The sequence below is a fragment of the Sus scrofa genome, chromosome 1, assembly GCF_054392235.1.
Source record: "Sus scrofa isolate SSC_HxYL_T2T_F1_AM1 chromosome 1, Sscrofa_HxYL_maternal_Yorkshire_Landrace_v2.0, whole genome shotgun sequence".
NCBI classification, from domain to species: Eukaryota; Metazoa; Chordata; class Mammalia; order Artiodactyla; family Suidae; genus Sus; species Sus scrofa.
In genome coordinates this window covers 60264423-60291446 of record NC_139383.1, presented here as the reverse complement: position 1 = coordinate 60291446, position 27024 = coordinate 60264423, and the positions used below count along the sequence as shown (strand labels likewise).

At 34.7% G+C, this 27024-nt stretch overlaps 1 pseudogene; it reads right to left on the bottom strand.

Annotated features, from left to right (window-relative positions):
* LOC146406114 (pyrroline-5-carboxylate reductase 3 pseudogene) lies at positions 1-27024 on the bottom strand (annotated as a pseudogene).

Genomic DNA, 27024 nt, shown 5'->3' with positions numbered 1-27024 from the left:
CTACTGCCTGCTGATCTCCCTGGCCCAGCAGGTGGCAGCCTCCAGGCCGCAACCCGTACCCCACCCTGCTCCTGCGCTTGGAGCCAGTAAATGGTGGTTTCCCACGGCTTGCGGACGCCGGTCCCCAGCTGAGCTGGGTGCCTCACCTTCCAGAGACTCATCTTGGCTCTTTCCAGCAGGGCCTGGGCAGCAATGCTGTGGCACCTTCAGTCCAGGCCTCCAAGAAGGTGCACGGGAAGGCCATGCTGCAGCTGCCCCTGAGGCTGGTATAGACCTCAACCTGGGCCTCGGGCTCCTCCTCCCTCCTGTCCGCAGGCCTTCAGCAGGGTCCTCGTGAGCCCGCCCGGTGCCGTCACCATGGCCCCTCATGGACCACGCGGGGCAGGTTGGGCGAGACATGTGGCACTGGCGCGTTGGGTCGGTGACAGCAGCTCTTCCAGGGTGCTCACCGACACCCCGGCAACCATGGACACCGAGATATGTTCCGGTGGAGCCACCTCTGCCAGGATGGCCAGCAGGATGTGGGGCTTGGTGGTAAAGACCGGCAGCACCCCCGGGTTGGAGCGGGTGGTCTGGCAGCATGGAGCCGGGAAGTGGCAAAAGTTCCCGTCAGTTGGCTCGTGGGCCCCACGTGCAGAACTGCTGCTTCTACTTGCTCGGACGCGCCCCGCGAGTGCAGCACCTCCGCCCCCGCCCACCACCCCAACACTCCGTGGGCCACACCTGGAGTGTCCGATCTGAAAGGTAAGTTCTAGTCAATTATCTTCTCAAATTTCATCTCTTCTGTATTCTTTCCTACATCTTCACTTTCTATATCCCCTCTCAGAAGGATCTGAAACTGAATATTTGATTTTTATGTCATGTATTTGTTTATTCGCAGTGTCTTTCCCAAACCTCTAATAGATTTATATTCATGACTGTTCTCATTTCGTGTGCCTTCCTTAACATCTGTGATATTCGTAATGATTATTTTAATGTCTTTTGATGATTTTCTAGTAACCTTTTAGTGATGGTCAGTTTTTCCTTTTTGTAGGTTTTGAGATCTATGTAATTTTGTTTCTGTAAATATTTTTGATGGTGTGTTTATCTTCCATGAAATGATTCCCTGAGATTTTCCTGGGTAACTTTTGCTTTCTGGCTTATACTTCTAATCTTGGCTTGCAATTATGGTTTTTCTTTTTCATTGTTTTAGGCATGCCTCTTAATTTCCTATGTAGTGTTTTTGACATTGTTATGCATTTATTAGTTTTGATATATATTTGCTACTACTTCTACAGCTCCTATGGGAAGGCAGAAATTGTATTATGTATTCAGTCCATTATCTTGAAATTTTTATCTTTTTATTTTTATTTTTTTGCTTCTTAGGATTGCACCTGTGGCATATGGAGGTTCCTTGACTAGGAGGCTAATCTGAGCTACAGCTGCCGGGCTACACCACAGCCACAGCAACGCAGGTGAGTGGTATCTGAGACCTACACCACAGCTCTCAGCACCCCGGGATCCCTAACCCAATGGAGCCAAGTATGGAATCCACATCCTCATGGATTCTAGTCAGGCTCCTTACTACTGAGCCACAACGGAAACTTCTGCCTGTTTTCAATAAAATTAATAAATATGTTTATTTTTTGCTTTATTATAATACTTAGAAATTACTTAAGTTTATTACTATCCAATTTCTAGTTAGTCAAATATGTTTTAATGTATTTAACTAAAAATAAATGCTTTGATGATTTTGCTCGTACAGTTTACTAAACCCCAAGGTTTGATCACATTTTGGCTTATAGTGTCTTCCAATATTTATATGGGGGCTCTGGATCAGAGAGGCCAGGGAGACTGCCATCTCCTGTTTTAGGATCTGCCCATTGCCAATGTGAATAAATACAAACTAGGAAGGTGATACCATCAGAAAATGAATTAAAAAACAAATTATGTAAAAAGTAGAAAGAATGCCTTTGTACATATGATGTAATTGTGAATCACAGTTGTGTTTTTATTTATACTAATAGCAATCTCATTTCTTGGCTATGAGATGAAGAATGCCAAATATGACCATTGTAAATGACTCAGAGGTTCATGAGAGAATATTTATGCAGACTTATACACTACTCTAGAATTACCATCCTTTTCCTAAAACATTCATTATCCTGCAGAGACATTGGAACTAGGCTGAGCTTATAAATTACACTGGCGTAAAGGGAAAATGGGCTCTGAGAAATAGTGTAGCATTACTCTAAGAATCTCAGCTAGAAAACCTTCAGAGGATGGAATCACAAATAGGACATGAATGTTTTTTATTCTGATAGTCTGTAGCTTCCTGATAAGTAAAAGGCTTTGCTTCTGATAAATCTGAGCAGTATCCTATAAAAATAAAAATAGGCACACCAAAAAGTTTATGGCCGGAATAAAGTGGTCCTGCCAAATTAATGGTGGAAAAAAGAAGGTGGCGTACAGTAAGGGAGGCAAAGTAGATGGGCCTTTGTTTTCTCTCAGTTCCTTCCCTCAGTGGTCACTGCTGAAAGCCCCAGTCAAAAAAAAAGTTAAGAAAAAATCACCACTTGCTCAGTAAACAAACAAGGAAGTAAGCCAACTGGTGCTGAATAGGACAGATCGGATGCATTGCTCACACTGAAACAAAATTGGCGGAGCCAGGAATGTGGGTGTTATTTTTACAGTTGCAAGGGCACAACTGTTTAGTAATTTCATTCTCACTTCATCTACTGGATGACACTTCGCCTTTTTTTCTTGTTTAATAGAATGTTTTGGGGAAAAAAATGGATGATTTCTGTTCTAGTGAAGGCTGCCCACGTTGAGTGTTGGCTGCATAGTAGAAAGATCTCAAAAGGCTTTGCACATCCCAGATGTGCTTTTCACTTGCTGCAGAAACTGGGATAACCAGTTGGATCTTTCTAAGGCTCAATTTGCCTATTTAGAAAACCAGGCAATAGAAATACTTAGCCTATGATGTGAGGATTATGAACTGAGCTTGGTTCCATTCCTGGGATGTGCCTTAAACCTCTCCTAGTTTACATGTAGTAAACATTGCATGCTTAACTTTTCTAATAAGTGTATTTGAACATCCTGTTGTTACTTAACGCTAGTCTCTGTGCCTGATGCACAATGCTAAATTGTACTAAAGCTTCAGAGTTTGGAGCAGAAAAAAGGTATATTGCAAGGCCTTGCAAGGAGATGGGTGGTTTGTGCCTTAAAAAGCTGGAAATCTGCCATAAAAGCCAGAACTCTTCCAAGGCTTTCAGCAAAGCCCTTTTACAAGCTAGGTGAGGGAGGGGCGTGGTTAGTTGTTGCAAACTTTTTTGGTGTTGAATTCTTTGTTCTTGCAGCTGTCCACATAGGTTAGAGTGTGGTCAGGTTTATGATGTTCCCCTCAACCTCCAAGGCAAATGTTACTAGTTTAGGTCATGTCACAGTCAGATCACAGTGTTTCTGTATATCTCAAGCTATAGGTAACATTCTTTTACAAAAGGTACAGAGCTGGCATGACTAAGCACAGGGAGAAGAGCACAAAGGTTAAAATAAGATTAAAGTAAAAGAAAGAGATCTAATATGGAGTCAGATTTGTTCTGCCCTATTACCCTATGACCTGCTTTCAAGACAAGTAACTTAGTATTCATTTTCATGGTATGAATTTAATACTCTGCTTATTTCCCTATTCATCCCTATTCCAAAAATAGACTCATTTGAGTACTTTTAAATGGACTTTTTCCTGTTTGATCAATTAGCTGTAATGCTCTGCTGTGTTCAGAATTGAGACATTATGCTGCCTTTGATATAGGAGACCTTTTAAAGATTTTTAAAGACTTTGAAAAATAAATATTTAAGGAAGTAAGCATTGTTTGGAGTTGAAACCCCAAGTTCTGACTCTTATTAGAGCCCCACAATTAGATTTTTTTTCCCTATCATTATCTTAAATGAAAACACCTATTTCAGCAAAATGAATTTTGGTCAATATTCAAACTAGTGTGTTTGGTAAACTTTAGTCTTAATATGTTGTGACCTATAAAATTAATGACATAATTCACTAAAAATAAACCTTACATTTAATTTTGCTTTTACTTTTCACAAAACCATGCTATTTCTTCTTAATATTTTGTGTTTTTCTTAGTTACTACAAATTTGTTTGATGATAGTTTCATATTACTACTAAGTATTGGGATTAAATTGACCATTTTATAGTTAATAAGTTCACCCCTGCTTTTCTCTATCCTGATGAATATCGTTAACTTGTCATCTTCTTTTTATCCAGATATATCTTTAGTTCACCAAAAGAGAGAGCAAATAGCTCTTAAGGATATTGCCCACTTTTTTCTTACAGAGAGATATAAACAAAGAGGATGTCAAATTTTTCAGTTATGTTTGGTATTTTTTCAGGTATATAGAAACAATTTAACATGCACATTTAATGTATCATTTAATTATAAAAGTATGTGCAATTATTAGGGTGATTTCTTTGCTCTAATAGAAATACAATTTTTAAATGAATTCACTTAAAAGGTTTAAATAGCTTCAGTTAAAATTTTGGTATAAAGTTTTACTGAAGTTTAATGCTCTTTTATTAGAGAAAAGAACAAACTATATTTTATACGTTACTCAATTAAACCAATGAAGTATTTCCATTGTTCATCTATTTAAATTGAAAAACTATCAAGTATGAATAATTATTCCATTTTTCTCCTCTATCAGCCTTTTAGGTATCATTTTTATTCTTCTTTTAATGGTTACCCTAGAGATTACAATATGCATCCTTGACTTATTACAGTCTACCTTAAATTAGTTCTTTAACTACTTTCACAAAATGCAAGCACCTTAGAAGAACTTAAGGATGCTTTATCCTTTCCCATTTTGCTTCATATGTAATATAAACCCCTCGAGACATTATTATTATTGTTTTAAACATCAATATGCATTTATTTTACCTGCATCATTACCCTTCTTTGTGCTTTTAATTCTTTTCAGTGACTCTTAGCTTCTATTTCGTGTCATTTTTCTTCAACTTGAAGAACCAGCTCTGATATTTATTTTAAGTCTGCTGGTAATAAATTATGCAAATTGTGGTTCTGAACGTGTCTTTATATTTCCTTAATTTTGAAGGATATTTACTAGGTATAGACTTTTAGGTGAGAAGAAGGGCCTTTTTATTCTTTAAACATTTTCAATATGCCGTTTCTTGTATTTTGGTTGAAAGTCAAGGTCATTTTATTCCAGTTCCTTTGAAGATAAAGTTACTGTGTTCTTTTTGTGGTTGTTGTTAATCACTGGCTTGTCTTCATTTCATCATCTCATTTGTTTTTCCCAGAAGTTTAATATGAATTGGCAAGATACAGTTATCTTTGCATATTTCATGCCTAGAGTTAACAGAGTTTCTTAAACCAGTGAGTTGATGCATCTTATTAATGTAGGGAAACTTGTAGTTACTGTCTTTTCAATTATTGATTCTTCCCATTCTTGCCTCCTCTTTCCATGAGACTGTAATTTCACTGTGTTTCATGTGTTTCTTTTGTCAGTACCATTCTCTTTTCTCTTTGTGTATATTTTTGGCTTGTTTCCTTTTCAATGATATTTCTTTTACTGTGTTGAGTTAAACACATCCAATTAATTATTAATTTCAGACATTTCATTTTTTAATTTCTAGAATGTATATTTGCTTCTTTTTTTATAGAATTAAAGTTTACCATTGGTATTTTTATCTTTTCATCTACTTGATGTTTTCTTATTTACTTTCTCACAGATGATTTAAGCCTCTGTCAATTCCAATATTTATTTCTACTGTCTCTTTTATTTCATTTTAGTCATTCTATGTCATTTTATTTCATTTAGTTATGTATTTCTGATATTTAGCATGTCTCTCAAATTTCTGTTGGGTGTTGGACATTGTGGATAAAGTCTAAAGGGGTTTTTGATGAAGGTTAATTTTTGTTTTGGCTGGCAGGAGAATACTGATCTAATGTCTTGATCTTGTTAAGGCTTGGTGTTAGGCTTTGTTAGAGCTGATCTATTTCAGTTTTTTCCTTACTCCTAAGAGATGCCCCTTATTCTGGACTCTGTTTCATAGTGCTCTGGACTCTGTTTCATAGTGTGTAACCTTTATTCCAAACTCTTATACCTTTAAGACTGCAGCTGAAGTCTGGGGGTGTTTACCAAAGTCATTCTACCTTGTTTAAGTTCAAATTCCAGAATGTTTGCTCAACATGAAAAAAAAAAAAAATCAGTGCTTAAATCACTGCTCAGCTCACTAATCTCACAGATGTTTTTTATTAGGTTCCTGGAATAATGCCCCATGAGGACAGTTTCTAATCTCACTAATGACTTGGGGAACATTTTATGCAGATTTGTGGTCTACTTCTCTATTGCTCTCTTTTTTAGGGGTACATTGCCTATTAAGCCCCAGACACTTTGCCAGACTTGAACACTGTGTTGTTTCTACTGAGACTGATGCTTTTACCTGGGCTTTGCTTTATTGATCTAATTTGAAAAATGCTCTCAGAAAAAAGCTGTGGGGTATATAGGAATTCCTGTTGTGTCTCAGTGGTAGTGAGCCTGACTAGTATCCATGAGATCATGGGTTTGGTCCCTGTCCTCTCTGAGTGTTTAAGGATCTGGCATTACTGTGAGCTGTGGTGTAGGTCACAGGTGTGGCTTGGATCTGGTGTTGCTGTGCCTGTGGTGTGCAGCTGCAGCTCTGATTGGACCCCTAGCGTGGGAACTTCCATATGCTGTGGGTGTGGCCCTAAAAAGACAAAATAAAGAAAAATAAATATTAAAAAAATGCTGTGGGGAATGTAGAGCTCAAACATGTGCTTCTGTTCTCAAAAAAAGTGTAACTTCTCTGCTTTTTCTTGAATAGTACTGCAGGGGTGTTAGTCTAATTCAAGCCATGTTCTAATAGTAAATGGAACAAAAAGTTACTCAAGTGTGGATAATTGATACACTAATAATTATTTTCAATACGTTTTATACCTTTTCCTATTTATTTTGATTTTATGTTCAGAAACAGTTTGCTCTTGTAGAGCTTGTGAGATATACTTTTTCTTTTTTCTCACAAACTTTAGTATGTAGAGCAATTTATGCTTCATTTCAGGTTTTAAAGGTAATGTATTTAAATTTGCTTAGGCTTATAGACTAATATAAAGTTGATGGAATCATGGCAAAAATGAGCTTCCAATTGTTAATTGCTTCTAATTGTTAATCCTCTTGAATTGGAACAAAAAAAGTACAGTTCTGCCTTAGAATTCCTAAAAAAAAAAAAAATACTAATAATGCTTACCATAATTAAGAGTCTCCACCTAGGCCATGAAAAACACCTGATGATGAATAAATTCACCATTGAGATGGATTGTTTTTCCCTCATGATTTGTAAATAACATTGTACATTGTATATGCTTTACAAAATTATTTGTACAATATTTGTTTATTGAAGAGATTTTAAGTACACAGAGAGCACCCACACTCAGGATTGTAGGTGGTGTTTTGTTTTATCTCACATGTATTTTATGTGTTATTGGAATTGTTAGCATAGTGAGTGTTGTTGGTCATTGAAATGCTAGCTGATTTTTAATAAAGAGACATTTTGGCTCATAAACCTAAAAGTCTTTGCACAAATGCTCCCTTCACATTCTCCTATCTCATACTTTTATCCAAATAATAAAGCAATGGTGTGAAATAGAAAAATGACTTAAATTATAATCCAATTACATGTATAATATGTATAATTACCTATAAAGTATGTCTATATGTTTTTCTTTCTATTTATATAGGTGTGTGTATACTCACATATATGTGGATACAAACATATACAAATATTTATACCTCCATCAATATATAACTTCAATATGACCTTGTTCACTTGTTTGGAAATTCAAAATGTATTTCTACTTTCTGGCTACATTTATCCTTCTATATCAATTAATATTTGTGTAAGTTCCAATATCCCCGTTTTTGGCATATTTCTTCTCTTCTACATGGAACCAATACTTCGGGGAAAATACCAAGTAGTCAGCATGTTATTTAGAGTAGTTAATCCTACAGTCCTGGTTACTACCCCTTACTATTTTAGTCAGAACTAAAGTGAGACATCTCAAGCCTGAATAATATTCACACCAGTACCTGTGGTTAGTTGCTCTAAACAGATCCACTGTGTGGGTGTGCTACTAAGGCTGGAGTGAGTTCATTAACTTTCTTTTTTATTTTGATATCCGTAATTGTTATTCTTAGGATGCAAAATAGAACCAGGGGAAAGTATATGCAGACACATGTATTAATAAATTTAATAAAGGAAGATGTCACCTGTTATATACATATAACTCATACTTTTTATCTAAGTGGCAAACTATATGTGATACATATATAATGGTTGGCTTCTTTATTCTTTCACAAGAAAATCAAACGACATAAAAAGAATTTTACAGCCCAACCAATGTGGATTTATCCCAGATATGCAAGGTGGGTTCAACATTCAAAAACATATATACACATACACACACACACACAAACACACGCACACGCACATGCACACAGATTTATATTTAAGAAAAATTACAAAACTTTGATGAATGAAATCAAAGAACTAAATAAAAGCATTGGTAGTTTATGCTCACAGATAGGATGACAATATTACCAAGATACCTTTTTTCCTAACATGATCTACAGATTTAATATGATTACAATAAAAATCCCAGAAAATTGTTTTGTGGATATTGACAAACCAATTCTAAAGTTCATATGGAGAGGCAGAAGACCCCAAAATAGCCAACAGACTACTGAAGGACAAGAACAAAGTTAGAAGACTGATACTATCTGATTTCAAGCTTATTGTAAAGCAACAATAATCAAGAATTTACAGATATATAGAGGAAACAAAATAGAGCCCAGAAATGGACCCACATAATACAGTCAAATAATGTTTGAAAGAATTGTAAATTTAACACAGTAAAGATAATCTTTTCAACAAATGATGCTGAAACTACTAGACACACACACGCAAATGAATCTAGAAACACATTGAACCCTTTGCAAAATAACTCAGATGGATCATACATCTACTTAAATATCAGAAGGTACCATAACAGAGAACCCAGGTGACATTATGGTGATATTTTAGATATAATACCAAAAGCATGATCCATAAAAGAATTGGTAACTTGGACTTAATTAAAATTAAAAACTTCTGCTCTTGGAGTTCCTGTTGTGGCTCAGCAAGTTAAGAACCCGACTAGTATCCATGAGGATGCGGATTCTGTTCCTGGCCTCATTTAGTGGGTTAAGGATCTGGCCTTGCCACAGGCTGTGGGTAAGTCGCAGATGTGGCTCGGATATGGTGTTGCTGTGGCTGTGGCTGTGGCTGGCAGCTGCAGCAGCTTCGATTCAACCCACAGCCTGGGAACTTCCATGTGCCGGAGGTGTAGCCATAAAAAAACAAAAACCAAAAAAACAACCCCCCCCCAAAAAAAACCAAACCTCTGCTCTGTAAAAGGACAATGTCAAAAAAAAATAAAAATAAATAAATAAATGAGGCATGCCACAGACTGGAAGAAAATATTTTAAAAAGACACATCTGATAAAGGACTCTTATTCAAAATATACAAAGAATCTTAAAACTGATTAAGAGAACAACCCAATTAATAAGTGGGCCAAAGATCTTAGCATACCTGTATATAGATGGCATTTGAGCATGTGGAAATATGTTTCATATCATATGTCATCAGTAAATTGCAAATTAAAACAAGGGGATACCACTACTCACCTATTAAAATTGTCAAAATCAGCACACTGACCACACTAGATGTTGGCAAGCATGTAGAGCAACAGGAATTCTGTTTCATTGCTGATAGGAATGCAAAATGGCACAGCCACTTTGGAAGACAATTTGGCAGTTTCTTACAAATCTAAGCATATTCTTAACATATGATCCAGTAATCATACTCATTGGAATTTACCCAAAGGAGTTGAAAACATTTCTACATAAAAACCTGCACACAGATATTTATAGCAGCTTTATTCATAATTGCCAATAGCTGGAAGCATCCAAGATGTCCTCCAAGTAGGTGAATGAAAAAATAAACTTTGGTACAATCAGATAATGTAATATTATTCAGTGCTAAAAATAAATGAGCCATGAAAAGACTTGGAGGAAACTTAAATGCATATTACAAGTGAAAGAAGCCAATCTAAAAGGACTACATACTGTGTGGTTCCAGCAAATTGAGATTATAGAAAAGGCAAAACTGTGGAGACCAAAAAAGACTAGTGGTTAACAGGGGTTAGGGAGAAGGGAAGGTTGGGTAGGCAGAACACAAAGGATATTTAGGGCAGTAAAGTAATCTGTATGTTACAATGTTAGGTACATGTCATTACACGTTTCTTAAAACTCAGAATGTGCAACACCAAGAGTGAATCTTAATATCACCTATGAACTTTGGGTGATAATTATGTGTCAGTGTAGATGTATTGTAACAAAGGTACCCCCATAGTGTGAGATGTTAATAGTGAGAAGGTTGGTTGTATATGGGGACTGAGGGTTTATACAAAATCTGTACTTTCTGTTCAAATACTCTGAAAAATAAAATTAATTTTTAAAAAATATTCTTTATATTTAAAATGGTATGGAGTTTAACAGAATTATACTTTGTAATCAAATTCTAGAGCCTGTCACTTAAAAAATAACGAAAAACCCCACAAAAGCAACATTAAACAAATCAATAAAGGAATCATTTTTAAATAAAGGAAAATGCTACCATTTTACTCCTCCGTCTTATAAGAAAATTTAAATACAGAAAATAAATCATGCGATGAACTTTCTTAATGGATACATCATGTATTACCTTTATATAGATGCCCTATGGAATAACTGAACATGGGAAAATTATTTTTGTCTTTTAAATGCTGGTGATTTTGTAGTAAATAAAACTGAGGCTTTTTAAAGTCTTAATACAGTTGGCCTTCCTTATCCATGTGTTCAACCAACTAAGGATCAAAAAGTTTAAAAAAGATCCAGAAATTTCCAGAGATCAAAACTTGTATTTGCTGTACACCAGCAAATATTTACATTTTACTTCAACATTGCATTTACATTGATTGCGTACTACAGGTAATCTAGAGGTGATTTAAAGTATGTGGGAGGTTTTGCACAGATTATAGGTAAATACTGTGTCATTTCTGGGAGAGATTTGGGCATCCATGGCTTTAGGTATGTGCTGGGGTGGGGGTGTTAGAATATATCCCTCGTGGATGCCATACTAAAAAATATGAGTCTAGTTTTGTTTGTAATCTTAGTAGAAGATCAAAAAAGAGATTATGATTGATCTAACCCTCAGCTTTTAGATTTGAATTTATATTTTTTACTCAAAATATGGGAATTTTTTAATCCATCTATATTAAAGTGACTATGCAAAAATGAGTAAAAATTGATCAATAAATATTTTGGCCCCAAGTCATGCCTGAAAAAAATCTGAGTTTCTTAAGGATTGTAAGACTCATAAATGATATCTATTATTTGGAACATTTTAAGTTCAATCTGATGCTAAAATATGGTGAAAATGAAATAATTTTGCCACATTTAAATTCAATTAAAATTTACTCAATATTCATTAAAACTTTGCTCATTTAAAATTTACCTCAAAATTTATATTCATGAGCACTTAGTAATTTGTTTTTGAGGCATTTGTGTAGACCTGCTCGGTATAATACTTACTCGTTTTCATGAATAGACCAAAAACTGTGGGCATGCTAAACTTAAATTTTTTTAAATGAATATTGCTTTTCTCATGAAAATAATGAAAACCAGATATATTTAGTGATATAACTGGTAGTTAAATGTAAAATACAAGAAAACAAAAGAAAAATCCTGATGCTTAATTTGTTTTAAGCATAATTACTTTTGTTCAAACAAATGATGAACAAAAGCAGAGGAATTGATGCATTGCCAAATTCTGCTTTTCCCCAAGATGAAAATAATTTTTTACAAAAAGAAATTACATATTCCAGGCTGCTCAACTCTAGCTGTGATAATATCAGTTACCCATATGGAGTATGCTGAAAGAAATGTGTTTTCTCTTTGTTGTTGTTGTTTCTAATTTGAAAGATAAAAGTTCACTCATAACATAGGAAGGCATATGTCTCTTTGGAAAAGCCCTGGCTATGACTTTTCAATGCCAAAACAATTGAACGAAAATGAATGATATAGTCAATTAACTAGTAGCTTCATCTGTTTGAACTCAAACTACCTATCTAATTGGTTGACTCAACTCATTGCTTTTATTTCTGCTGTATGAATAAAGCTTTTGGAAAAAAAAATAACTGGATGCCATAATGAAGATATTTCAACAACCCCCGGCATAACTAAATTAAAAAAAGAAGGCATATTGGTTTTCTTATATAGCTAGCCAAACTCCCCAGAAGTCACGGTTTTTTTAAACTATGCATAAGTTTCTCTAAGATGGAGACTTAGTGAACTCATTCCAAATTCTTTCATGATGTATTAACCATCAAAAACTTAGACACAGAAGCTAAGAGAGAAAACACAAATGGGAATCTGGAGGTGAAATACAAAGTTCTCATTAAACTTTATACTAATATTTAGGTTTCTTAGTATGGTTGAAGGGCAGTCGTTACTTGTAGGATATGAGAGGTGACAATTGATGAATTAGTGTGTGAGCCATGTACACATGTCAAGGTCCTCTCAAATTGAAAAATTTTAAAGTGGCTTTAAAGCATAAAATTAGAAAAAAAAAGAGTAGTTTTTCATTGATGAGATTACTTATAAGAAGCTACAGAAAATGTATTTGTAGAGTTTTAAACAATACCAAGATTCAGCAAACTGGGAATCTTCCCTTGAGAGAATATGAGTAAACTGTAAGGTAATGTTAACAGTGACTCTCTGGAACCAGACTACCCGGGTTCAAATCCTTGTTCTGTTATTTTCTGAATGTGAAACTTTGGGAAACTCTTATTATCTCTGTGAGCTTCCTCAGTCTAGCTATGAAGAGAGTTATAATAGAAATACCTAACATATAGGATTTGTGAGAAGCTTAAATAAGATATTGACACAGTGATACTAATACAATGCCAGGCAAATGGAAAGCACTTAGAAAATATCATTTAAGAATTGCTGTATTACACTGAGGCTATATTCCAGTAATTTCCAGTATATCTCAGTGCAGTCTTTGACCATTGATGTCTGAATCACATTCTGTTTTATGATGTTTTGTGGTGAGCAGAATTTTTTGCATTCCAAATATAAATTCAGATGAATCTTAAGTACAGTAAATGGCATTGCATTTTTGTTTTTTCATTCCTTTATTTGAGTGCTTATTGAATGACTGCTATGAGCCCCTTATTTATTAATGATAAATTGCAAAGTAAGTAATAGTTCACCAAGAAGATCACTCAGAAAACAGAAACACTCAAAATTCAACTGTACATTGGAAACTCTGAAACCATGTTCACACACACATATATACACACAAACACACACTCTTTAATAATGGAAATCATGGCACATAGAAGGTTTTCATCACATATAATAACTATTTTACATAATTTTAAATAAAGGCTATATAGGCCAATAAAGATGTACTTTAATTAAAGACCTATTACTATGAATAATATTTAAAGAATCCCCAAATTATGAAAGTTCATATATGAACTATATGTACAATTTGGTTTACAGTGAAGTTATAGGTAAATAATTGTGTACTAGGTGAATAGACTAAGGCATTTGAAGGACTTTTGTCTATATTGATAACTGAACTTATATAAAATTTGTCTTTATTACCTTCTCACTAGTCTGGGAGATTTCATTATCCCCAAATTACTCAGTCTCTCAGTTAAAAGCATTCTGTACACTTTGATACCACCATGTTTTATGCAGTGAAATGTGCCATTATCTCAATTATTTAAAGTATGTGTGTGATTTTGGTACTTAGCAAATTTTTCTATTTTCACGTGCAGTGGCCCTTCTAGTAGGAACTATATAATTTCCAACCCGTTGACTTTGGACTTAGATGTCTACCTTGCTTTGGCCAGTGAAATGTGAATGTTGTGTGCTAAGCAAAAGCTTTAAGAGTCATTGCCTGACTCCTTTGTTACTCATTTTCTTCTAGTACATGAAGAAGTCCCACACAGTGTGTGCTACTTCATCCTGTGTCCCAGAATGAAGAAGCACAAAGGAGAAGAGCAGAACTGTAATTCACATGTAATACGAATTTTGCAAGCCATTGGCATTTTGATATTACCACAGCATAGACAAGAAAAAGGTGACCAATACACAAACATTATATGACAATGTTCATTTTGTAGCACCTTTGCCAATGGACATTAATATATCAAAAACAAAAAAATTTGCTTGGCTTATTATCTTTCCGCTGATAAACCTCTAGTTTTATTTCCAATTTAGCTTTTTAACTCACTCTGAGATTCTGTTATTTTTAATTTGGATGTAGTTTATGGAATTTCATTTTTATTGATATATTTGGATTTTTATGCATCAGGCTGCTTTTCTTTGTTTTTCTTTTATCATTTATTATGTGGCATTAGTTCTCAGTCTTTCCTTCTTTTATTTTATTTTTCTAGTGCTTTGGGGAAGTATACATCCTTACTTATTTCATTCAACTATTGTCTTCCTTAGTAAAGTTTGAAAAGCAATCATACTTACATCTGTATTTTTAAAAGTATCAACCTCAAAACATAAACACTATCTGCTTATTTTCTTCTAGCAAATCAAGAATATAGTTGTGCTTTGGGTTAGAACAGATTTTCTGAATTTCAAATGTTTGTAGCCCAAATCTGGAAAAGTATACTCTGAATAATTCCCATTATATTAGTATATTAATTCAGTAAATGTAATTAATTGTGGCAAATGACATTCTGTTTTTATCTATATTTAAATAATAAACTACCTTCAATTGCACATTAAATTATTTCAATCCTTATTATTGATCCTCTGTACTGTGATTCACCTGCCTTTAATTCCAACTAAAAAACACTTTTGCTTCAGGAAACCTCTCTGGTTAAAGTCTACTTTTTTCAGCTCTTGTATGTCTACAATTATCTTTCTTTGCATTTCTACAAAAGTGACAATTAATGTTTTTATATCATTCTTGGATGGCAAAACTTTTTCATTTTTTAATGAAAGAAAGTCAGTCTCATTTTGTACATTTCTGAATGACTTGATTACAACATTTCCCTCTGGTGTGTCTAAGTTCCTATCTCATTTAATTTCATTTGATTACATACAGTGAAGAATATACATCTGATCACTCAATTTTCTTTCATTTCAGGAGAGATTCCTCCTGTAACATTCTTGATGATCATTTCTGTTCTGTTTGTTCTTGTTAAGTGTAGCAATTATACTAATGTTGATTGATCTCTGTACTTTTTCCTCTACATCTTTGATTTTTTTCCAGCTTTTTTCCCATCTCTTACATCCTGGCACATTCTCCCAGCTCTTCTCATCATGTATCTAAATTTATGCATGCCAGTTCTGATTTAAGAATCCCTAATGCAGTTGACAATGCAGTTATTGAGCTTTTTTGTTTTTATGTCTTATACTTCTATTTTATGTCTTATACTCCTATAAGACTACTTTTATGTCTTATACTTCATTTTTCTTGCCTACTTCTCCTTTAGCTCCAGTTTTCTCTAAGTTTGGTTGGTTGGTTTCCATAGCTTGGCTATTGTGAGTAGTGCTGCAGTGAACCTGGGAGTGCAGATACTGCTTCGAGATCCTAATTTCAGTTATTACAGGTACATACCCAGAAGTGGGATTGCTGGATCATATGGTAGTTCTGTTTTTAATTGTTGGAGAAAATTCTTTGCTATTTTCCATAGTAGCTGTACCAATTTATGTTCCTGCTAATGGTGTAAAAAGACTCTCTTTTCTCTACATCCTCTGCCACACTTATTTTTTGAATTTTTGATGATAACCATTCTAACCAGTGTGAGGTGATTTCTCATTGCGGTTTTGATTTGTATTCCCCTCTTTAATGTTGAGCCTCTTTTATATAATACTTTTTTTGGCTATGTGATGTTGAGCCTCTTTTATATAATAAGTTGAGCCCTTTTATATAATACTTTTTTTGCTATGTGATGTCTTCTTTAGAGAAATGTCTGTTTAAGACTTTTGCCCAATTTTTAGATTGGGTTGTTTGTTCTGCCTATTGAGTTGAAGGAGTTCCTTATTAGTTTTGGAAATTAGCCTAATTTCAGACATATGTTTTGCAACTACTTCCTCCCATTTTATAGGTTGCCTTTTCATTATGTTGATATTTTCTCTTCCTGTGCAAAAGCTTTTTAGTTTGAGTCACTCTTGTCTACTTTTGCTTTTATTGTCTATACTTTGGGTGTCATAGCCATGAAATCATTGTCAACACCAATGTCATGAAATGTTCCCTTATGTTTTCTTGTAGGAGTTTTACAGTTTCAGGGTTTACATTTGTGTCTTTAATCCACTTTGAGTTGTTTTTTCAGTTTGATCTAAGGTAAGGGTTCAGATTTAATTTTTGCATGTGGATATCCAGGTTTGCCAGGACCATAGTGCCTGTAATTAACGATATGGAGTTGTGTACTTCAAAGTGTGTTAAGAGGGTAAATTTCATAGTAAGTGTTCTCATCACACAGATACAATAAGAGACACAGGAAACTCTGGGACGTGTTAGATAATGTCTGTTACCTTGATTGTGATAATGGTATCACAGGTGTTTTCATATGTCCAAACTCATCCAACTCTACACAAGAAATATGCGTAGTTGTTTGTATATAAGTTATTACCTCAGTAAAGTTGTTGAATAAAAAGTTTGACATCCAAAGTCAGACTTTATTTTGAAATCTTGGCTTTATCACCTCCAGTTATGTTAATACTGGACTTCTTGCTTAATTGCGATTATTTGCTCATATGTAAAATAAGTAAAGCACTAATCATTAAATTAGGTATCATAGTCCATGTGTTGGAACAAAGCCCCAGCAGATAGTAGGTGCAATATAATGTTAACTCTTGTGATGCTAATGCTGACACTGATGATAAGGATGTTCTTTCGGACCCGCCTCCGCTTTGCTTATATTCCTGCATTCTGACTCTCAGTGGCCTTACATTGCTGGTGGATTTTCTGATGTTGACTTTTTTTTTTTTTTTTTCCCTATTAACTCATTCTTTAACATTGAAAATCTAGCTCCCAATCTGGAGTAACCTCCAAACCCACTTCATGAGAAAGCTAGAGTGGCATAATAGAAAGCAAACAGAACAGAACTTGATCCCACTAAACTGACTAAAAAATCCATAGGAAGTGAGGGCCAGAAGAAGATAGATAGGAAATATTCTACTTGCAGCAATGTTACTACTATAGAATGCAAAAGACCACTGAAAAATACAGGGCGTACAAGTCTGAGCATTCAAATGTCAGAATTACTACCCTAAACAAATAGGTAGCAGGTATAGCTATTGATAGCAACATTGATTTTGAAGATTCCATTAGACTCTTACAGTTAGATTGATGGTTCTCAGAGTAGGTGGAACACGTGAACTTTTATCATATTTAATTAGTGCATTCTCTGTATATGAGATAAAGTCCTCCACAAAATGTTCTTTGTCCTAAACCTAAGGTTTCAACTTTGAATCTATTTTCTATTTCCCAAACTATTTTCATCTGTCTTGTTGAATTACCATTATAGTTCCTCTTGCATTAAGACTGGTTTTTGATGCCTGCATGATCCCCGGTTCTTAAAAAGATTAGAGTCTTTATATCTTCCTGGAGCTGCTTTAATCAGAACCCAAACTTCATGTAGATTTTGGTATATGATTCCTTTTCACTCATGACCAGAACCCAAGGGCAGAACCATTCTGTCTCCTGAACAAAGCATCATCAGGGAGATCATAGTGGAGGGCAGAGGATATACTTCACTCCTCTAGACTGGAAATGTGAACATTTTAAATCAAGTTTATTTCTGCTCAGATTGTTATCTATCTCCAAATGTCTAAAGGGTTATTATATACAATAATCATCAAAGAGAACAAATATTAGATAATGGGAAAAATTACTTGGAGGTTTAATATAGAGGTTACTTTTATTTCATATGATTTATACATTTCCAAAAAAAAAAGTATCTTGATTCTGGAAGTATCACAGCAGTGATAGTATGATTATCTGTCAAAAAAAGAGTTTTAGCAAAGATCCTGAGCTGATTGGGCAGATTATCCAGATCAGTGGTCATCAAACTGTACTTTGGGGACTTCAGAGTTCTGCCTCGGGATGAGGCCAAGCATACATCTTCCTTTTAAACCAGAGCTGCTACACTGTGCATTTGTTTCATGTTTTGGGGTTCCATATATGATGCTATTTGGAAAGAGAGTTCTGCTGGTATAGTAAACTTTTAACTCATTCAGCTCAATGACTTTTAAATGCTCTTTCATCCCAGCAATTCTATGATATGATTTTGAGTGTCTGTGATTCAATGCACAATGTGAAAATATAAAGTTACAAAACAATTAAAGAGGTAGGTTTATTCTTCTCCATTTATTATTTATTAGCTCCTTATTTCAATGGTATAATATAATACAAATAGTTAACAGAGTTTTGAGGTAATGTGGCAAATGTACTACCTATACCCATATATATATATATATAACATTGTTAATCTGTCTTCTGACATATATATGTCAGAAGATAAATTAAGAAGATTAGTAAGAAGTTACCAAATCCAGAGTACAAAATTATTCCCTAAATATATATTTATATACAGTATATCTTGTAGGCACTCAGTATATTACTTAAGATATCTTTTATGAATATTTATATCCATTATGATTCAATTTTAAAATAATGCACTAGTTTTCAAAGGAACCATCATCATATTTGTGGTAAATACATTTTCCTTATAATCTGAAATGCTTGTAAATGATGCATTATACATTATGTAACAGCAAGATTTGGTCTCTCTTTACAAAGTTTGAAGTAATAAAAACTAGATTTTTTTTTTCCTGGTATACTTGAGGAATAGACATTTCCATATGAAAAGCCATGATTGTGAATTTCAATATGAGTAAAATTCCCAGTTCCATAAGATGGAAACATCCAATTACTTAAGTATATTTGTCATAAGGAAAAAATAAAACAAGAATTTAACTCAGTATTTATTGAGTGCAGATGATATAGAGGAAGTATGGATGCTGGTTTCCATTTTCTTATTTTCTGCTGAAAACCCAAAACATTCTCAGTGCATTTCAGCTTCTGTGTATTACAGAATTTATAACATTCTGTTACTGTAGATATCTATGAGAATCCTGGAGAAATAAAGAGCCTGCATTTTTGCATCATGGTCTTTCACTAACATTGTCTCATCAGAGTTGGTATTGTTTTTGAATATTTAGAAGGACTGGAGATTTGATTAAGGAAGTAGCCATATGTCCATAAACTAAAATTCTATCCTGTGTCTACATATGATTAAACTATTGCTGTAGCAATGAGAGACTAGGTCCAAAGAAGGAATCTCAATATCCTATTTCAATGTAATTTCTGAAGACTTGATGTTGAAATTCCCACACTGTTATATAAGTTTAAAGTGGATTTTCTTTCACTAGAGTTCCATAACTTTCAGTAAATATAGTTGTGTACTAGTATTAATTAGTACTTTACATACATGTTTTCTGTTTTATTTTTTTAAATTCCTATTTATATAAAACCTTTGGAAATTTTGGGTCCAGCCATATGGCATACTAAATATAAGACCAAAAAGAATATCTGCTTGATAACCATTTAGTTTGTTGCAGGTTATTTATTTATTTATTTGTCTCTTTAGAGCTGCACCCATAGCTTATGGAGGTCCAGGCTAGGGGTTGAATCAGAACTGCAGCTGCTGGCCTGCACCACAGCTATAGCAACGCCAGATCCGAGCTGCATCGGTGACCTATACTGCAGCTCACAGCAATGCTGATCCTTAACCCACTGAGCGAGGCTGGGGGTCAAACCCACATCCTCATGGATGCTGGTTGGGTTTGTTACCACTGAACCACAATAGGAATTCTATTGCAGCTTATTTTGCACCATCTTTCTGATAGGCAGTAAACTTGGCAAGACGAGATTTTCATATTGATCCATGTTTGTCCTTCTTAAGCAAACTTGACCATTATGAAAACTATTCATATTATTATGTATAATTGACCAAATAGTACAATTAATAATTTTATCCATTTCAATAACTGAATTAAATAAATATCCAGCTGATCCTGTTATCACTGTGAACTTGTTAGATTTGCATCTGTTATATAAACTCATGCATGCATGTATACAATTAGTTTTTGTTATTAATTTATTATTACATATTAGGAAAATGCTTTATTTAGACAACGTCCCCAGAACATGTATTTATTGAGTACCTTCCATATGCAAGGTACCAGATCATTACCTGTCCCTAAATATCACACTTCAGTGAGTGCTTAAAATCTTTGGAGGCACTCAATGGCTCATAAGACAGTAATAGGTGCTCTAAGAGGCTTATGAAAAAAATTCCTGTGAATAGTAAAAGAAATATATACAACTTAGCAGGTTCAAGTAAGTTTCTATGAAAGAGATGACATTGGAAGTTGGAATTCCCATTGGAATTTTAAAGAATGAAAGAATTGGGAGAAGGGGAGAGAAATGATGAGGAAAGAGTTCAGGGAGGGAGCATACTAGGTAGAAGGTATAGAATGAAAAAAAAAAAAAGCTGTAGAAGCAACTCCCCCCAAAAAGTTATGAGGTCAATGCCAAATGCTTCACTGTATCATGCACAAAACTAAATCCAATAGTAGACAGGTAAGGGGATTTTCAATATATAATTTTTAAATAGGACTGCTTTCTACGATCATTTTTTTGTCCTTTAAAAGGAATATGTAAGTACAATGCTCCAGGACACGGTCTATTTTGAAAACACTTCAATCTAAATATGGTACCAAACACTGAATGCAATACCCTAAATATGCCCAAAATATACTAATAAATCCATTTTGATTTCATGTTTATATGAAACTTGAAAAATAAAACAGCTGTTTAAAAGATCTGTTTTCTAAAAATAAGGCTATAAGCAATAAAAGAGAATGCTTTCTGAAAGATAGCTATAAGCCATTTTAACACTGTTTCCAAATGCTCTAAATTCTTATGGGACAAAAAAGTACTTGTGGGCATAAGGACTGACTTAGTCAAAAAGTAATTACCGTTATTCTTGGTAGAGAAGGAAAAGGCATTAAGTGATGCCATAAGCATCTCATTTAAGTGGACTTCTATTTTATTTGTATTTGAAATTGCAATTTTTATTCAAATGTAGACGTGTGAATTATACAGTCAGATTGCCCTATGACTCACATGCTTTATTCCTATTCAACTTTTGCCTTCTCTAAAAGTACTTAAGATTATTAATCTTAAACTTTATGATAAAGGTCACCTTATCAACATATCTGAGCTTTCAGTTATTTGGTTCTAATCAAAATCTGTTCTGACACATAAAAGATATTCTCATTATGCCAAAAAAATCTGGACTGGCATATTAATTTGAAAGCTACCCAAGAATCTTACTTTCATGAGTAGTATTGCAGCATCATCTTTTAAGCCCTCATAATTGACTGTGTGTACCCTAAGTGGTTGGTAAACACTGCACAATTTTTCTCTTCTTTTTTTCTTTGCTGCTCTCCACACCAGGAGCCCATCAGGAGTTCATCAGTAGCCTGATCAACACAATGCATTCATTATTAAAAAAACATATTTCTGTAATAGAAAAGAAACCTAAAAGTCATGAAAATAATATTGTATACATTTATCTTGTAATTGCTCTCAAATCCTCATTAAAATAGTAACTTACCTATTTTTTCAAATTACTAATCTATGAGGATTAAAAAAAGAAATAAAAAAGATATAGAAATAATTTAAAAATTCCAAAGGGTAAAAAGAATGAAGGAGATGTTAAAGGAGAAAAAAAGGCCTAAAATGATGATAGCATATATTCTTTTCTTAGCATTCTCTAGTGACTCATCCTGATTTACTAAGTTTTTAAATTTTCTTTTAATGCTGAGATAATATTGTCACATTATCTATTTATAGCATCAGAATCATTAGTAGATCTTTATAAATGCACTAAAATAGCTACAGAATGATGATTTTTAAGCAGTTCATTTACTTCTGAATTTTGACATATTCTAAGACATTATAATACCATCCCCATGAATTTGGTAGATTATAGATTCAATAACCACTTTAAATGATACAATTGCTTTTCTGAACAATAATGAAGGTAAAAGGAAGGAGAAAATTTCCACATATAATGGCTTTGTGAGGCTAATTTCTAAAATTATACAAAAACGCAAATAAGTAAATGCTCTGTGACGGCTCTTGAAGGACCTAAACCAAACATAATCAGAATTAGTCAATGGCAGTCAAATTACAGCTGTTCTACACAATAGTAAACACATGTTTATGCATTTAAAAACATGCCAGACAGACTTTGATTCTAGCTTATGTTTTCTTTTAATGAAAAAGTAAGAGGTATGTTTCATCTTTGGAAAGAAATGTACAAAAATTAATAGTAGTTGGATACTATTCTCCCAGTATAACTATCCTAAGGTTAGATGGTGACTCTGAACATTGTTTCTCAACTCATTTTATAGCACAAAACATAAAAACAGTATGTACCTGGTCATTGTACTGAAGAAGGAGATCAAGAGAGAGTACAGTATAGAGAACTGCTGAGGTAGGGCTTTTTTTTTTTTTTTTTTTTTTTTTTTTTTTTTTTTTTTTTTTTTTCTGCTAGAAGATGTGAGGTACAATTTATTGAGAACTTCCTCTCTGCTAGACATGATGCAAGCATTTTATAATGTATGCTGGTACTTCATCTGCACAACACTGTTAGGCGGTTACTATTATTATCTCTGTTTTACAGATGATGAAATTTGAGTTCAGAGAGGTCAAATGATGCTCTAGGTATCAGAGTTAGTGGTGAAAAGAGCACAAAATTCATGTACATCATATGTTTGCTCAGAACGAACTGGCTTTGCTTGCTCAGGCCGACACTTCTTTAATAGAATCCCAGAGGGACAAGAGGGTAAATGTTGGCAAGAATTTCTGCCCAGACAATGATGTCAGCCCTTCCAGCAGCAGGCCAAAACTATTGCAGAGTATTTGGGATGGAGGGAGATGGAATCAGTTAATACTAGTAGGGGCCAGGAACATATATACCATTTTAGTGCTCATGGCAAGGATGATGGATGCCTAACTTCCAGCAAAAGTCAGAAGGCCCAGCCACCCACTTGTCACTCTAATCCAAACATGGTCTCGATCTATGCCAGAGATTCAAAAGTATGTCCAACATTCTGACAACCCCATAGGCTATACATATTGACAATATTAGACTGACTGACTGATTGCCGTGCAACCATCTTACCTTCTATCTTCTATGTATAAAATGTTTAAACATTTTCCCCAGAGTTCTGTTGGACATGATTTTCACTTGGCCATATCAGCAATTGGGTGCATAAGCTGCCAGTTGTCACTAGACATCTCTGCCTGTGAGAATATCAGCCACTGGGCAGGTATTATCTATTTAAAAGACTTGTATGCATTTCTGAGTTTATATTTTTTAATTGTTTAAAATGAGACTCAAAATTATTAAATATATATGTTTGGAACTCAAGTGTACCTTAAAATAATTATTAGCTTTATTTTCACTGTTGAATCTGGCAAGACCATGATGTTAATTGGAGTCTGTACCATCCAAAACCTTTATTTAGTCATGGAATTCTTCTTTCTCTTTGGAGTGTGTTTATTTAATTCCACGCCATTTTTCCGGGGAGGCAGTCAAAACACTGAGGGATTAAGGGATTTTTTTCAAACAAAATCATAATTTATCTCAGCTTCCCTTTTGAAGTCTGGACTTTGAACACATGCTATGCTTGAAGAAACTATTGGTAGTGAAGGAAGATGGCCATTGCCACATGGAACCAGGCTGGGATGGGACAGTGCCCTAGACGTAAACCCCAAAGTGACAGGTGTAACTAGCATTTTGCAGAGCACAGTATTGAGCTATATGTTCTCTCTATTTATTCTCTTTTCTACATACCTAAGCTTTAAATATTTCAGTTTTGTTTTGACAATGAAATAGGAAATGAAAGGGAAAACCACAATTCTATGCTTAGTTTGGAATGTGCTGACATGAAGCCAACAATAGTGGGATGTAATTGATCATCAAATAGTATCAAAAGAAGTCAGACCTCATGGGATGAGAATCAACATTCTGAGGTCCATTCACCCCCCTTGTGAAGAGAGTGTCTCTTAATATGGAATTATTTGAATTGTGTTTTATTATGAGAAACAGCTGTAGGGAGCCATAGTCAGACTATTTGTATGCCCAATAAAGCAGTGGAAAATGAACATGGATATTTATAAACTTAAGGAAGCAAGATTTTTTTATATGGAAATAGGCTTACCCTGGGTGCTAAAGCTGCCTTCTCTAGCCTAGAGATAGTAAGTCTAATAAATCTCCACATAGCTCTTGATTTGACAATCGAACTTAAAACATTCTCTTTTTTTTAATGCTTATATCTGCAGCACATGGAAGTTCCCTGGCCAGGGGTTGAATGCAAGCTGTAGCTGTGACCTATGCCCTGCAGCTGCGCAGTGCCATATCCTTTATCCCACTGTGCCAGGAGGGCATCAAGATTGAACCCTTACCTCCACAGCAACCCAAGTCGCTGCAGTTGGGTTCTTAACCCACTGTGCCACAGTGGGAACTCAAAAACATTCTTCATAAGAAATAATGGGACACCAGGCATGGGAACTATTGGTGTATTCCCAGTTTGGGATATACCACTTGAATCAGTAGACAGAAAACTTGTGTGAAACAATGGGTCTGAATCATCATTCTTGTTAATAGTGGAGCCAGAGACCAGCTTTTCTGGTCTATCTTAGCTGATCATCAGTTTCCTTTCAACTCATATTTGAGCAATCTGGATTCTGTCCAAGTTCAGTATTTTATTATCTCACCACTATTTTGGCACTAATCTCTTGGCTTCTGATCTGGCTATAAATCAATTTAGTTCAGTCTTAGTCAAAAGAAAGTTTTTTCACTTGGGTATTAAACACAGAGACAAAACTAAACAAACCTTAGTCTGGAGGAAGAGAGGCAATATTTTCTTTATAATGGATAAAGAAAATGAATAACATTAGCAATTCATACTCAGTCTTCTTATGAAGCTATCATTTATTACCTATACTTGAAGTGTCTGTGACTCAATCTGTATATACATCATTAATAACCTAAATTCAAGACTGCCATGCTACTGGCTTCTTTGCCACATTTTCCTATTTTCAGACCACCTGGAATGTTGCTTTCCTAATTACATCAGAGGCAGAGGAGTTCTACTTACAAAATTGTGTCATTTGCTTTTCCAACCAAACTGAATCTAGGTCTTGAGTTGAATAAATGAATATATTTTATCTTTTACTATAACCAAATACTGAAAATTTCAAAGATATTTTAATCTAAGATTTAAAGGTAAATGTGGAGAAAAATTGGACTTGATCTCAGGTGAACTCGCTGTAACTTACTTTAAGGCAATGTTTGAGAGCAGTCAGATAACATTTTATAAATTCCTACCTAAATCCTGTGGGATTTTTAATGCTTAGATTTAATACTGCATTGGTTGTCTTCTTAAAGTAAAATTTATTCAGCATTAGGTTTAGACCAAGAAACAAAATGTTTGTTTTACTGCTGTAACTAAATTTAGAATTTATAAAGGGCCTGCTAATAACTCAGTCTAACAACATATTTGGCAAAGTTGTTTTATTTATTAATTTCTACCTAACATGTTTAGCTTCAATTTTAATGTGTGTTCTTGATAAGTAGATTAAGAATACATAGTTCTCAACTTTGATTCTCAATAGCAGGTAAGCCATTTTGAGGTGAATTGCCTGTACAACCTGACAAGCTTTCCTTTGTTAATTAATTAAATCTGCTCATCAATCATATTGGAAAAAACTTTTGTTATTCTATTAAAGATAACTTTAAAAAATAATATATATTTTTGAAAATGAATAAAACCTCTTCCAACCATTTCTCCATTATAAGTCTGCTGCCTAGTTAGTGAAAGCCCAGACCCGGACCTTAATTGCTACTTAATTGTCTAGCACAGTCTTTACTTTTGGTTACCTATCCCATTATCATTGCTTTTACTTCTCCATATTGTAACCTTTGTAGCTTTGGCAAAGCAGTAGTGAAAAAATTAGTAAGAACTCTGGACTGAACTGTTTGATGCGACACTTCTTTTGAAAGGAGGAAACCTTAAGTTTGAAGTTCAGCATAGTTATTTTTTTTCCTTTAAAAAGTAATACTAAGCAAAGAAGCATAGATTTTAATCTAAACCTTCTTATATGAATTGGCAAGCATTGTATATAAATCATAGAGGCTTAAGGAATCAGCAGCATCAAAATATGCAGAAATGTATGCACTCTAACAAGAACACAAGGAGGAAAGGGGGACATCATTTCTGATCTGAACAATCCCAGCTCCGCAGGGAAAACGAGAGGAGCAGAGGAAAGGTGATAGTAACAGTTACTAACCTTTTATACCAGAAGGAGTTGGTGAAGAATTAATTGGTGTCTTGTCTTTTTTGTTGCTACAGACTCAGTAAAAAGTGATGTAAAGACTGTTTTCCCTCTGGCCCACAGGAAAGACAGGGCTTTTTGTTTTGAGTTATCAAATCCATGGCCTTCTGTAGAGGGGACCATGCCTGGATCTGAGGGATCAGGCAGGTTGTGGAGGACAGGATCTCACTCCCACGCAATGCAGACTCAGAAGGAGACAGGGCAAGGGAAGTAGTTGTACTCGGTAGTACCTTTGGAGCAGCAATGCCTGCGGCGTGGTGAAGAGCCAGCAGGGGGCGCTGCTCTGTTTGGGAGAAGAGGAATGAGAGCAGCACCGGCCATTGTGGGTGACCAGGGTAGGCTCTGGGGCACGCGGGGACAGGGTGGGTAGGAAAAGGAGAGCAATCTGATTTGATGTCAT